Genomic DNA, 12,693 nt, shown 5'->3' with positions numbered 1-12,693 from the left:
CCTCCTTGTTCACCAGAGGACAGACTATTTAGGTTGAGAGCTGAAGTCACCAAAGTGTACTAGGTAGCTTGTGCACAATCTTGTCAGAGGAGCAGCTGTGGGGTAGCCTGATGGCCATTCGCATGACTAGGGTAAAAGGCATGGTCAAATCCTGATTTGCTTCTAGAACAGTGAAATTTTCTTGTCCTTACTTTGCAGCATTTCAGTAAGCCAGGTTTCATCAGTGTTGCTTTTCAGGAATTTTCTTCTCCAATGCTGATTATTAAAAATGTGCCTTGAAAAACTCTCAGAATTCTTTCCAGTACAGCCGAATTTCTGATGAATACTGAGAGCTTGGTGGTCTGCTTCTGGATATAAACTGTGTTCAGTGCTTGAATGGATGAATGGATGAATTTGATCCCGGGCTCCCCACTGAACTGAACCAGCTTTTTCCACTCGTCAGGAAAACTCATTACTGCAGAGAGACAGTATGGACACTGCACTGAGTGTGTTTCCATCAGTGCCCCAGCAGCCCCTGCACCTTAAAATGTTCATTCACTGTGCCCCTCCAATCCTGCAGCACACCCCCTCAGTGATGTGCTTAAAAAGGAAAAAAAAAGCAAAACAAAAGTAGACCTTCTGGTAGCTTGCAACATGACTGCATCTTCATTTCAGCCTCTTTAAACTGGACATTTCCTTCAAGAGAAAACACCTTTGTAGAAGTCACTCCACTGTAGAAGGCCACTAGATTAGTCAAGCATGTCATGCCCTTAGTGAAGCCATAAGAATCAACATAAGTTTCTTGTTAAGTCTGGGGTCTGCACAGAGCAAAAGTAGAAAAGTCTGTCCTGGTTTCAGCTGGGATAGAGTTAATTGTTTTCCTAGTAGCTGGTACGGTGCTATGTTTTGAGTTTGGTATGAGAAGAATGTTGATAACACTGATGTTTTCAGTTGCTATGTAATGTTTAGTCTAAAGTCAAGGATTTTTCAGCTTCTCATGCCCAGCCAGTGAGAAAGCTGGAGGGGCACAAGAAGTTGGCACAGGACACAGCCAGGGCACCTGACCCGAACTGGCCAACGGGGTATTCCATACGATGTGATGTCAATTCTAGTATATAAACTGGGGGGAGTGGGGGTGGGGGGATTGCCGCTCAGGGACTAACTGGGCGTCAATCAGCAGGTGGTAAGCAATTGCACTGCGCATCATTTGTATATTCCAATCCTTTTATTATTACTGTTGTCATTTTATTAGTGTTATCTTTATTAGTTTCTTCTTTTCTGTTCTATTAAACCATTCTTATCTCAACCCACAAGTTTCACTTCTTTTCCCAATTTCCTCCCCCATCCCACTTGGGGGCGGGGGGGGTGAAGTGAGTGAGCTCCTGCGTGGTGCTTAGTTGCTGGCTGGGGTTAAACCATGACAATGCTAGACAAGATGATTCCAGCCAGCTTGACAACAGAACCACCTCAGGCCAGAGTTGAATCAATCAGTGAAGCTGGTGGTGCCTCCCTGAAAATATATTTAAGAAAGGGCAAAATGCTGCACAACAGTGAGGAGTGAGGAAAACAAAAGTGTTAGAAACAATACTGGGAACTCCAAGGTCAGAGAATAAGGAGAGGTAGGAGGTGCTCCAGGTACCAGATCAGATATTCCCCTGTAGCCTGTGGGAGAGACCGCAGTGGAGCAGGTGTTTCCCTGAAGTCCGTGAAGAGGACCATGCTGGAGCAGATATCCACACTATAGCTCATAGGTGAGACCATGGTAGAGCATGTGGATATGCCCTGAAGGAACTATGGCCTGTAGAGAGCCCACACTGGAGCAGGTTTATCCTGAAGGACTGCAGCCCATGGGAGGGATCCCATGCTGGAGCAGGGAAAAGTATGAGGACAAAAAAGCAGCATAGACGAAGTGTTATGAACGGACCACAGCCCCCATTCCTCATCCCCCTGTGCCTCTTAGAGGCATGAGGAATTAGAGGAGTTGGAAATGAAGGAATGAAGTTGAGCCTAGGAAGAATCATAGAGTCGTAGAATCATAGAATGGTTTGAGTTGGAAGAGACCTTTAAAGATCATCTAGTCCAACACCCCACCCATGGGCAGGGCCATCTTTCACTAGATCAGGCTGCTCAAAGCCCCATCCAGGCTGACCTTGAACACTTCCAATGATGAGGCATCCAGAACTTCTCTGGGCAACCTGTTAAAGAAGTGGGGGTGGGGGGAAGGTGTTTAAGTTTTTTTCTTTGTTTCTTGTCATACTACTCCATTTTAAATAGCAACAAATTAAATTAATTTTCCCCAAGTCGAGTCTGTTTTGCCCATGATGGTAATGAATAAGTGATCTCCTGGTCTTTATCTTGACCCAGGACCTTCTCCAACTTATTTTTATTTCACTTCAAATATAAAGTTTATTGATTTGCCAGAAGGAAAAGATGAAACCAAAGGGTAGTAAGCAAATTAACAGCAAAAGATCTCAGAAACCTGTAGGTTATTGGAGGGGATATTAGTTAATTTAAAAAAAAAAAAATAGAATGAGAGGGGTTTGGTGCTCTGTGAATGAAGTAACTGACAATAGGGCAAGCTGCTCAGCTGCTCAATGGATAGGAAAAGAATTGATGATATTATTACAAACTACTGGTATTTGTACAGGTCCCTGATGTTTGCAACAAGATGTGACAAATTTATGTGAAGTATGCATTAGAACGTGATATGCAAATGCAAATGCTGCTACCACTGAATAGCAAGCATTTAGCATCAGTATTTTTCTGTATTTAAAGTTATTGCATGATATACTGGTTTATAGCGTGCACACATAAAATTGCATCTGAATAGGCTTATGCCAGAGAGGGACTCTCACAACTTAACTCTTAGTGTACTAAAATAATAGATTTTCATGGAATTGTCAAATGTTTGTTAATGCAGCTGGCTTGTTTCATAAAGCTAAAGCATCACAGCTCAAGACCTGGCTACAGAGCAGAATGGCATCATGCATTAACCATGGAAGATGGTAAGATAGCATTTAGCCACAAACACTGCCACTAAGAAGAGCTTAGGTATTCTCGTTCTGTAGCCTAACCCCCTAAGTAGGGGTGTAAACAGAAACTTGGCCTGATACCGGACTCTAATATTAAACAAATAGAGGGACAGCACTGATGCTCAGAAGATACCAGGCCATCAGGGGAGACAGCTGTAACCCTATGTCTGCAGACCCTGCTGTAAGCCCCCACCCTAGCCAGGATTCAGCTACCAGTGTATCAAGGTTCTAAGACATGGCTGTGTTACGGCACAGCTGTGTAATCATGGCTCAGACAACTACAAAAGAGCTGTGAGGAAGTATATGTAAAGAAAAAAAAGTAGAGTACTGTCTGATTACAGACAGAAGTGGAATTATTGAGATGCGATCATTGCAAGCTCAAAAATTCAAGAAAGAAAAAACAATAAAGGTATAAAGTCTGAGACAGAAAGAGGGACACAAGTCAGGCTAGTCAGGGCTGGTCAGGAATCAGTCCATTCGGTCCATCACCGATGTCATCAGTGTTGATGCAGCCATGTCCCGCTCAGATGATCCAAGATGAGAAAAATCTCCGTATTTCAATACCCTAAAGCATTTTACAGCTGCAAAGCAAATACTTTGCTGAGGTTTAAGAGGACGGAAAGGACAGAAAGGATGTGAAAACTGGGCTGGATTTAGAATTTGTGTAAGGATCCTGAGATGGCTCCCAGATGGTACTGGAAACCCACAGGATCTCCCCTTGGATGCTGTGATGCCTCTGTTTCTGAAAGGCTGGGTAAGTAGTTACCTTTAGAAAACCATGAGTGGGTGTGTCAGCAAGACCATAGAATAAGTCAACATATATTGCTAGGGCTATTTACTAGCTTCCAGAAACTTGTGCAGGGGTATATGCTGTCATTCTTAGACACCATTTTATTTTATTTTATTTTATTTTATTTTATTTTATTTTATTTTATTTTATTCCTATGACTGTTTTAACTGGACCTGCAAGGATAACAATGAAGATTTAAATGCCTGATTTCCATCTTCATTTGGATACATAGAGTTAAGTATCCTCATCTTCACCTGATTCTTGCCCATGCTGACCATGCAGCTGAATCATGCTGTCCCCTGTAATGAAGAGTTCTTCGCTGACTATAAAGTAACTACAGATATTTTGAACACATGAAGACACCTACATTGGGGTGTCTTCACCAGCAGATGGAAGCTAAGAATTGGTAGTTTTTACTAGAAGACCTAGAAAAGGAAAATGTGCTTTGTCTTATTCCCCCATCCTAGTGAAAACAGATTCTTCCCTACAGATTCTCCTGGGGTTTGTCTTTCCCAGAAAGAAATGGATTTTCTTTAGGAATGTCAGAAAACACTCCTCTTCTCCCTTGGAGCCAGGTCTCCTGAATATCCACAGGGTAGAACTGACTGTTGATTAGTTGTCTCCATCTTCCCTCTGTCTGGAGTGAAACAAAAGCATGTTTGTAGAGTAGATCACACCAGGAATCCCTTTCAAGAGGTAACATGAATAAGATTGGAACAGGTTTTGTTCTTTCTGCTCTACACAGTCATCCAACACTACCCAGGTAAGCTCTGCAGTGTCAAACACCTGCAATGGCTCTCAAGAAATAGCCCTGGTGTTACAATGCAGACCCTTAGATCCATGCTTTAGAAGTTTGGGGGTTGGTTGGTTTTCTATGGTGATTGTGTTTGGTTTTGTGTTGTTGGGTGGGTGTTTTCTGGGGTTTTTTGTTGTGAGGGTTTTTTGTGACTAGGCATAGCCCTCATAACAGTTCAGGATTTTTGAACAGGGGAAAAAAATAAGGCCCTACACAGGCACACACATAAATGTAGGGCCACAGACGCACTGTGTGATATTCAGAATAGGTGCTCAAATAAGTGCTACACAGTTTGCACACGTCAATCTTTACTTCGCACAAGAGACTGTGTCCCACCATCCATGTCTTAGGGGGTGGAAGTCATTCCTTCCTGGGAACTGTTTCATCAGTTTGAAGAAGCTATTAGCTCTGCTACAATCAGAGCCCATTTAGTACAATAGGAGTAGGTGGGTAGGTCAAAACAGTGTGTGCTCAGCTACTAGAGAGGAGATTCCACTGTACAAGGTGAATGTACACAGTACTCGTACAAAATGAAAAAGTTTGTGTCCACCCAAGCTGTTGCATAAGCTGAAATAATAGTTAGAGAGGATAATTTAGAGATTCTCTTCTGAATCACGCCTCTACCCCAAAGCAAACCAGTAAGGTAGACACTGCCACCGCCTGTGCTGGGAGAAGCCCACCACGGCAGGTTATCTTTAGTCATTGATTTTCAGGGAAAAGCACATGACCAAGCATCTTTTCAATTCACAAAGACAGAAATGAGGCTGAGGGAACACTGGAAGAAGTGAGTGCAACAGAGGTGTTGGAGCTGAAGTTTCTCCACTTCTAGAGCTGTATAAACACAACATGGTTTCCTGCACAACAGGGATTGTTATTAACCATTCTGGCCATTGACAGCATAGGAATCTGGGTTGCACTAGGAGAATGAGTCAGGTGACAAAATTTAGGTATCTAGAGCCACCGGACTTGCCTTGGGATAGCCAAGTGGGCCTCTATGAGTCACTCCAGAAGGACAAAAGTCCTCTTTCTGCTCCTTCTGGCCCGGCCCCACTGGGCTGTCTTCAAGTATCCCGAGACATCACAAAGGGTATCAGGCACCTCTCTGTAGGAAACCAAAACCTCACGTAGAACCTAGACAGCTCTCTCTCAAGCAGAAATCTACCTGCCCACCAGACAAACCATGCCTGGAACTCAGATGGCTGTATTGGCTGGACCTCCAACGACTATTGGGAAATGTGCTTATAGATGCCTGAATGTAGATTTATTAATACTGAAGTAAATCCTGCCCTTGAAGTTCTAATCCCATGAATTCCACCCTTTCCGAACTTCAGAAAATGCTGTAGGCCCCCAAATGCAGTTTAAACATTGTGCCTGCCGAAGACATCAGTGCAGGCCCTAAGAAACGAGCATTGGGTCCAAAAGAAAACCAGAGAATGAACACAGAAAATGGAAAATACAACGTCCCTGGTTCTCCCCCAACAATCGACAAGAGGCATTTCGGCATAAAGCAAGAAGTTTCAAATTATTTCGTGCAATATACCGTCTGCCTTCATCTTCTGAAGTGCACACTGCTGGGACAGGTTCAACACCTTGTTCACCGGGCCTCCAGCCTGTCCTCTGGAGGGAGCTTATTTTGTTCCACATGCAGGACTTTGCGAATGACTAGCTATACTGCAATTACAGCAGGCTCTCCTATTACGGAACCACTGTAGGAAAGGCTTTTGGTGGAGTTCAGCTAAATCCACTAAGTTCACTCAGAATACACCCTCAAGTCCAAGCTGCCTATGTAGGCTCTCTCAAAAGTCAGTCTGCTGAGAACATCGACTGAAGTCTTGTGCGCTTTTCTAGAAAGGTCAGAACTTGCAAGGCTTGGAGAAGAAAGCTACTTTAGTCCATCCCTGAATTAAGTACTGATACACAAAAGTGAAATGTTATGAATGCTTTAATAATAAAAGCAAGAAACAAGCAATAAACTTCAGAAGGAAATACTACCTCACTTCGCCAAAAGATTATTTTTTACAATCCATGTATTTTCAACTGTAAGAAGTATTGCTATTTACCTCTTTGCTATCTATTGTTTTGTTCGTGTTTATATTTTTCTTTTGTCTTGCTGACAATGGTTCTTAGCATTCTTTTGGCTATAAACAGTATATGAATTTTAAATGAACTGTTCCAACAATTACTTTGCCATTTCCAAAAAAATTCATCCCTCTATTCCAGCTGACTCCACTGTTCATATTTGAAATTTCTTTTGTTATAACTTCCCACGTTCCCCTCATGGAAATGTTGAAAAATGGCGTTAACTTTAGAGAAAAAAAGCCATCCCAAGCCAATGTTCCTATCTGTAGCTCTAGCTCATTAACTCTGTAACTCCTGAACCAGCCAATCAGGTTGGTAACCAGTTGTGCTGTCCATCTGCTAAGTTATCTGGCAAGCCAATGACATTCTCTTCTGCATGTGCATTCAGTTTTCCTTAATTTGTTTCTGTTCATTCTATTGTTTAAACATTACTTAGTCGAATTGCCTCTGAAAATTTCTGTCACCTGTCCATCTCTCCATTGAGCCAGCTCTTTTCAGGGTTCATATCCTGAGGAAAATGGACTTCAAGGGGACCAGAGTAAAAGATGTGACTTTTTTTAAATTCAGAATTTTCCTCTCTTTTGCAATGGTGATGAATATTCCTCCTGTTTCTGCACATAGTGAGTACAACAGTTAAAGACAGTGCTGATTAGAGCAGACAAAGGCTTTGCAAATAAAGCCTTTGACACCGCTGTGGGCTGCAGTGACAAGAGAATAGACTGTAATAAGAACTGTCTTATTCCCAGTACATGAATCAAAGTTTGACTCTGGCACTCGTTGCTTGATCACAAAGATACTTTTCCCCTCTCTGCCTGATTCCCACCAGGCTATAAGCCAGGCTAATTTCCTTTCAAAATTTCTCCATTTCCATTCTTCTTGTCATACATAATTAAAACAAATGACAAATGAAAATTATGCTGCATGTATCCATTGAAACACATCTGGGAGCTCCCTAATTAGCTACACAATGCTTACAGCTCTACTGGGAGTGGCAGAAAACCAAACACGGAGCTCATTATGGCTGTCCGCAGTTTAATGAGCCCCTTGAGGAATGTGGTACTACCTCCCTATTACTTTGTAGCTGTGGCAAAATCTGGCAAGTTGCCTTGAAGGAGTGACAGGCAGAAGCAGAAAGAAAAGTTACTTGGAGTTTTAATGGAGCCCAGTGTGAGATGCGAGACCAGAAACGTGCTTGGACAATGTGTTCCCACCAGGGCTCAGTAGCGCAGAAATTCACAGACTTTGATTACAGGCAGCACAGAAAGCCATAGACCTCTCCTGTACCAAACTTCCCTTACAGAAGTCAAACAGCAATCCCCAGGTGCCAGGAAGGTGGGCCTTTCAGTCAGCAATCCCCGCACACAGCATGTGGGAAGGAAATGCCATGGGCCCTGCTCTCTAAACCTGCTCTTCCAAGACACTGGCAGATGCACAGGTCCTGCTCTCCAGGCTTCAGTTCTAATGATCAGCCAAGACACTGCGACTGCAACATGCACTGCTGACACATTCATGAACCACAAGCCTGCTGACGGGCTCCATCCTAACAACTGCCTCCTTCCACCTCAGTCTGGGCCATCTCTGGGTTCAAACACGTACAGGCTTAAATGTTGCACCTCAGCCCCCATCCTCTGTTACATGAAACCTTGAACATCACCTTCTCTGCTCCATGAGCTCAAAACCATGAGCTTAATGGCTTCTCTTGATGTCCACATATCCCACTAACTCTTGCCAAAACTCTGACCACGCTTCAAGTAAGGACCTACAACAGTCCACCTTATGACTGATGTGAGAACACATTCCAGCAATGTTCATTGTTACAAAGGAGATAAAACAGACTGAACAAAGGACTCTTTGGCACTGCCTCTCTGCTTCCCAAGTTCTGCTCCCTGCCACTCACGGCGAACCCTCGCACCTGATCCCCTGTCACCATCGCTGAATCAGCATTTGTTCACTCCGTTGGAGCAAAACCTCAAGTCCACCTCATAACAAAAGCAGAATATGGACTTGCAAATAGTTTGAGATGCCCTGGAGTACCCCACCTGGCATCCAACTGCCTATTCAGAAGTGTGTGGTTTTCTTATAGTTTCTACATCATTTTTAGTGGCCTTGTTATCAATTAATACGTATATATAATAAGATTGAAATAACCAGGGAGCTGCTAAAGTCCTGTGTACGGCCCCCATCAGTTAATATTTAAAATAGAGAAACAATAACTAGACATGATTTAGGATTTAGGAACTAACTACTAGACAATGGGGCTCTGTAAATAAGTAGGATGTTTATGTCAGAAAAGGTAATGGATTGTGGTCCGATCAGCAAACCTTGAAGAACGGCTTGGAACTGCCAAGACAGAGTAAGAAATAGGTAAAAGGTAATTAGGTAGGACCCAGTGCTCGTTTCTTAGGGCCTGCACTGATGTCTTTGACAAGCACAATTAGGAGGTAAAAGGTAATATAAAAAAGGGGGAGATCGTGAGCACTGACTCATTGACCACCTACTCAAATGATACCACTTACTCAAATGATACTGCCTACTCAAAAGACGACAATGAAGGAAGAAGATAGAGTCTGTGCACTAATATACATGAGAGGCGAAGACGAAAGAACCTATCATTTAGGGAAATAATAATGAATATGTATTCCTTAAGTATATAAATGTGGGAATTTTTGAGACAAGTGTGTGCTGCCTTGAGACAAGCACCCATTCATGTGCATCAATGAAATTAATTTGAAAATACCTCGACTCTGTGTGTTATTGGCTTGCACACCAGGTAAACAAATCCACTTTTGGGACAGCAGCCTGATGAGAATGCTCAGGTACCCCAGGGCACCTCAAATGTTTGGACATGTGAAATGAGCTCTGTACAGCTGTACTAGGCAACCCAGAGGTCTGTATAATGATTTGCATGAATTCCAGAAGCTAAACGGAGTTAATTCCATTCTGGCTGCTGTAGTGGTCACAACTAGACCACAAGAACCGGCCTAAGAATTATCTTTTCAATCTACAGTACAACAAAGAAGATATGTAAATCTGAAGTAGTCATGTTGGCTCTAGCTACAGTCCTGGAGAGAGAGGAACACCTCCAGAAGACGGCTCTTTCCACATTCCCGTGAGACATTCCTTGCCACACCACTCATCAGGCACCCTTTTCTCTGCTACGTGTCTAGATTTGCAGCACTTATATTTCAGCGGTACTACGGCTGATGTTTCCTTGGACATTCCAGAGTCCCTCTAGATGCACGGGTTGCAACCAGGGTGTGAATCATGTAAGTTTTCACTCCATTCCTGAATTCAAAGTTCCGACTGTCCACAACGAGGCCATCTTCATTCGCTCCTGGGCGCCAATAAATCCACAAACTCCCTCTGTGTTGCGGTGGGACTCGGGCTTGTTTGTTACAGGGACCGTAACCCCAGACAATAGGAACGAGACCGCATCATTTGGCCCCCTCTACAGTTCTCCATCAGTACCGCAGAAAGTCTTGCAAATTCAGACGCTGCTGGTCGCCTTTACACACACCGTAATGGTTGAAACAGTTTCCTGCATTTTCCTTGTTCATCCTTTTACAACCGAGGTAGCGATAGACGTTCTTCTTGTGCCCTTGACATCCTTTGCAAAGCTGAACGTGAGGTGAGCTTTCCTGGCTTTCCTAACACCTTCCCTACATGCCCTGGCAGTGTCTCCAATCCTTAGTTTGTAGCCTGTGTGTCACCTTTTTGCATTGGAGCTCTGTCATGAGCTCCCTGCAGAGGCAAGCCAATCTCCTGGTAGGCATACTTGCTGTCCAGAGTGTCAGGATGAACTGTTCATGCACTGGGGAGGATGCTGTTCTCAAAGACCTCCCAGGTTGCCTGAGCTCCACCAGTACCACCTATCTGTTACGTATCAGAACGTACATATGTCTAGCTGGACCAGCTGTCTGGAAAGACACTGGAGGTTCATATCTCTCCTCAGTTTAAACAGTGAGTTCAGGTGAGACAGTCAGGGAACCATTCAGGTGTCAAAACGTAAGTGTCTAGTATAGATTTAGGCAGCCTAAGGTGTCTCAAGCGTGTGTATGGAGCTTTCAGTTATGGTGCAAGGCCTCCAGAAGTCACCTTCTGCACAAGTGGCTGGAGGTCACATAGGGAGGACAAACTTGAATTACACTAGACTTCTGTGCTTAAGAATGGGAATTGCTTCTCCAACTTAGTCAGCACCAAGGGACGCACTTTCAGCCATCACCATGCTAAATTGCTTCAGCTATATATTTTTTAAAGTAAATTCTATGTGCTAGGGCCTGGTTTCTGGCCCAGAGGTCAGCTGACATGGAATGGGAGTGCTGCGGGGCCCAAGCTCAGGAGCCACCTTTGGGCAGCAGAGCTGGGCTGGGGGATGGACCCATGGCTGGGCTGAGGTGCCCCATGCAACCGCTCACAGGATTGGTGCTGGTGCGAGGGTATACAAGGAATCTGCTTGTGATGCATCTTGGCAGACTCCATGTAGAACTGCGTCTTGCGATAGGACTCTGCCCATTGCATGGTTCATTAAATTTTTCTTTTATATTTAAGCTCAAACACGTGTTTAATTTGCCTTGAGGGGTACCATAAAAATTCCTCAATATGATGCACCCCCCACCTGAAGTGCTTTCGCTCTGTACCTGAATCAGGTCGTCCAGTGCATAAACCTTCTCCAGATGGCTGTGGCTCTGCTCTGCCTGCCTGTGTACTGCTGAAACATGAACCTCCATCTCGAACTGATATGGCATGGGTCAGTTGCCCCACTGCTTGTTTTTTCCTGCTGGAATAACAAGTGTCCCTTGGCATTTCTGCATTTGGGAATTTACCATTAACAACCCACAATATCTCATATGTTTTGCAGATTTATCAGACTATGACACAACTAGAACAGGCGGAAACAAAACTTTCACCTGAAATAAGATCTTTACAAGTAATTTTCCTATTCGTCTTTATAATTTGTTTTCTCTGTTACTTTGTTTTCCATTATCAGTCAAAATGGCCAGAAGCTGCTTATTTTTGTGTGACTATTAGCTCTGGAACTCGACGGAGATTCTGGTTAAAGTTTCAAAGCCCACTGGTTAACTCCAGAGATAGTCTGAGGCTTTTCTTTGGCCTGTGATTACTAGCAAATCAAGTTTCAGGCTTGACATGTCTGTAAAAAGTTTACATCCTTTATTTACAAGCTGAACAAGGGTCACCAGACTCCATACGGTCTTTTGATCTACACCCAGAAGTTAATCCTGCCCGCCAAGAGCAACTCTCTGGGCATTGATGACCATGCATTCACACTGATGACATACTTTGGAGAGCACTGGCCATACCCACACATGTAGGACTTGTCCAGAGATCTCTTCTCAGATCCGCATGGCATCTCTTTGGTTCAGATACACACTAGTATCCCGAATAATGGAAAGGTTTTTTCAAATGATAAAATGAAAAGAACTGGAAAATTTGCCTTCCTGTTTGTTCTCATCTTTGCACAGGTCTGATAATAAAGACCAGTGTAGAGTGAAATGTGTTTATCTCTGCATGCTGTCTGTGGTTAGAAACTCTGGAGACCTCAACTCATAGCGACATCCTTCCTTTTTATTTTCTCTTGCTGGGTCGTTTATTCTGCTTGCCATACGGGCTCCTTGACAACTCTCAACCCTTTACTTCACATAGTCAGGGTGATTCAGTTGCCTGTGCAATGGGACCCAGAGACATCTGAGATATCCTTAGGTGTCCCAGCTGGCCTCCAGCCCCTGTCACAAAGGGTGCAAGATGCCTGCAGCTGCATACATCAGTCCTATGCAGGTGACTTGAATATTCTGCAGCACCAAAAGTCACCAGATAAGCAAGATTAAGCAACCGGTTTGCGTCCCTGAGCTCATGCAGAGCTGAGTGCTACGGTTTCTTTCCATTGTTGGCCTGAGTTCTGTATGTGTTCACTACACCTCAGTGGAAGTGACGTGAATGGAGATGAAAGGGCTGCAAGAAGCAGGCTGTAGTAACGAAGAGGTGCCACAGTGACCAGGGCA

Source organism: Harpia harpyja, chromosome 4 (assembly GCF_026419915.1).
Source record: "Harpia harpyja isolate bHarHar1 chromosome 4, bHarHar1 primary haplotype, whole genome shotgun sequence".
Classification (NCBI taxonomy): domain Eukaryota; kingdom Metazoa; phylum Chordata; class Aves; order Accipitriformes; family Accipitridae; genus Harpia; species Harpia harpyja.
The sequence above is the reverse complement of the archived record's forward strand: the minus strand, read 5'-3'. Positions refer to the sequence as shown.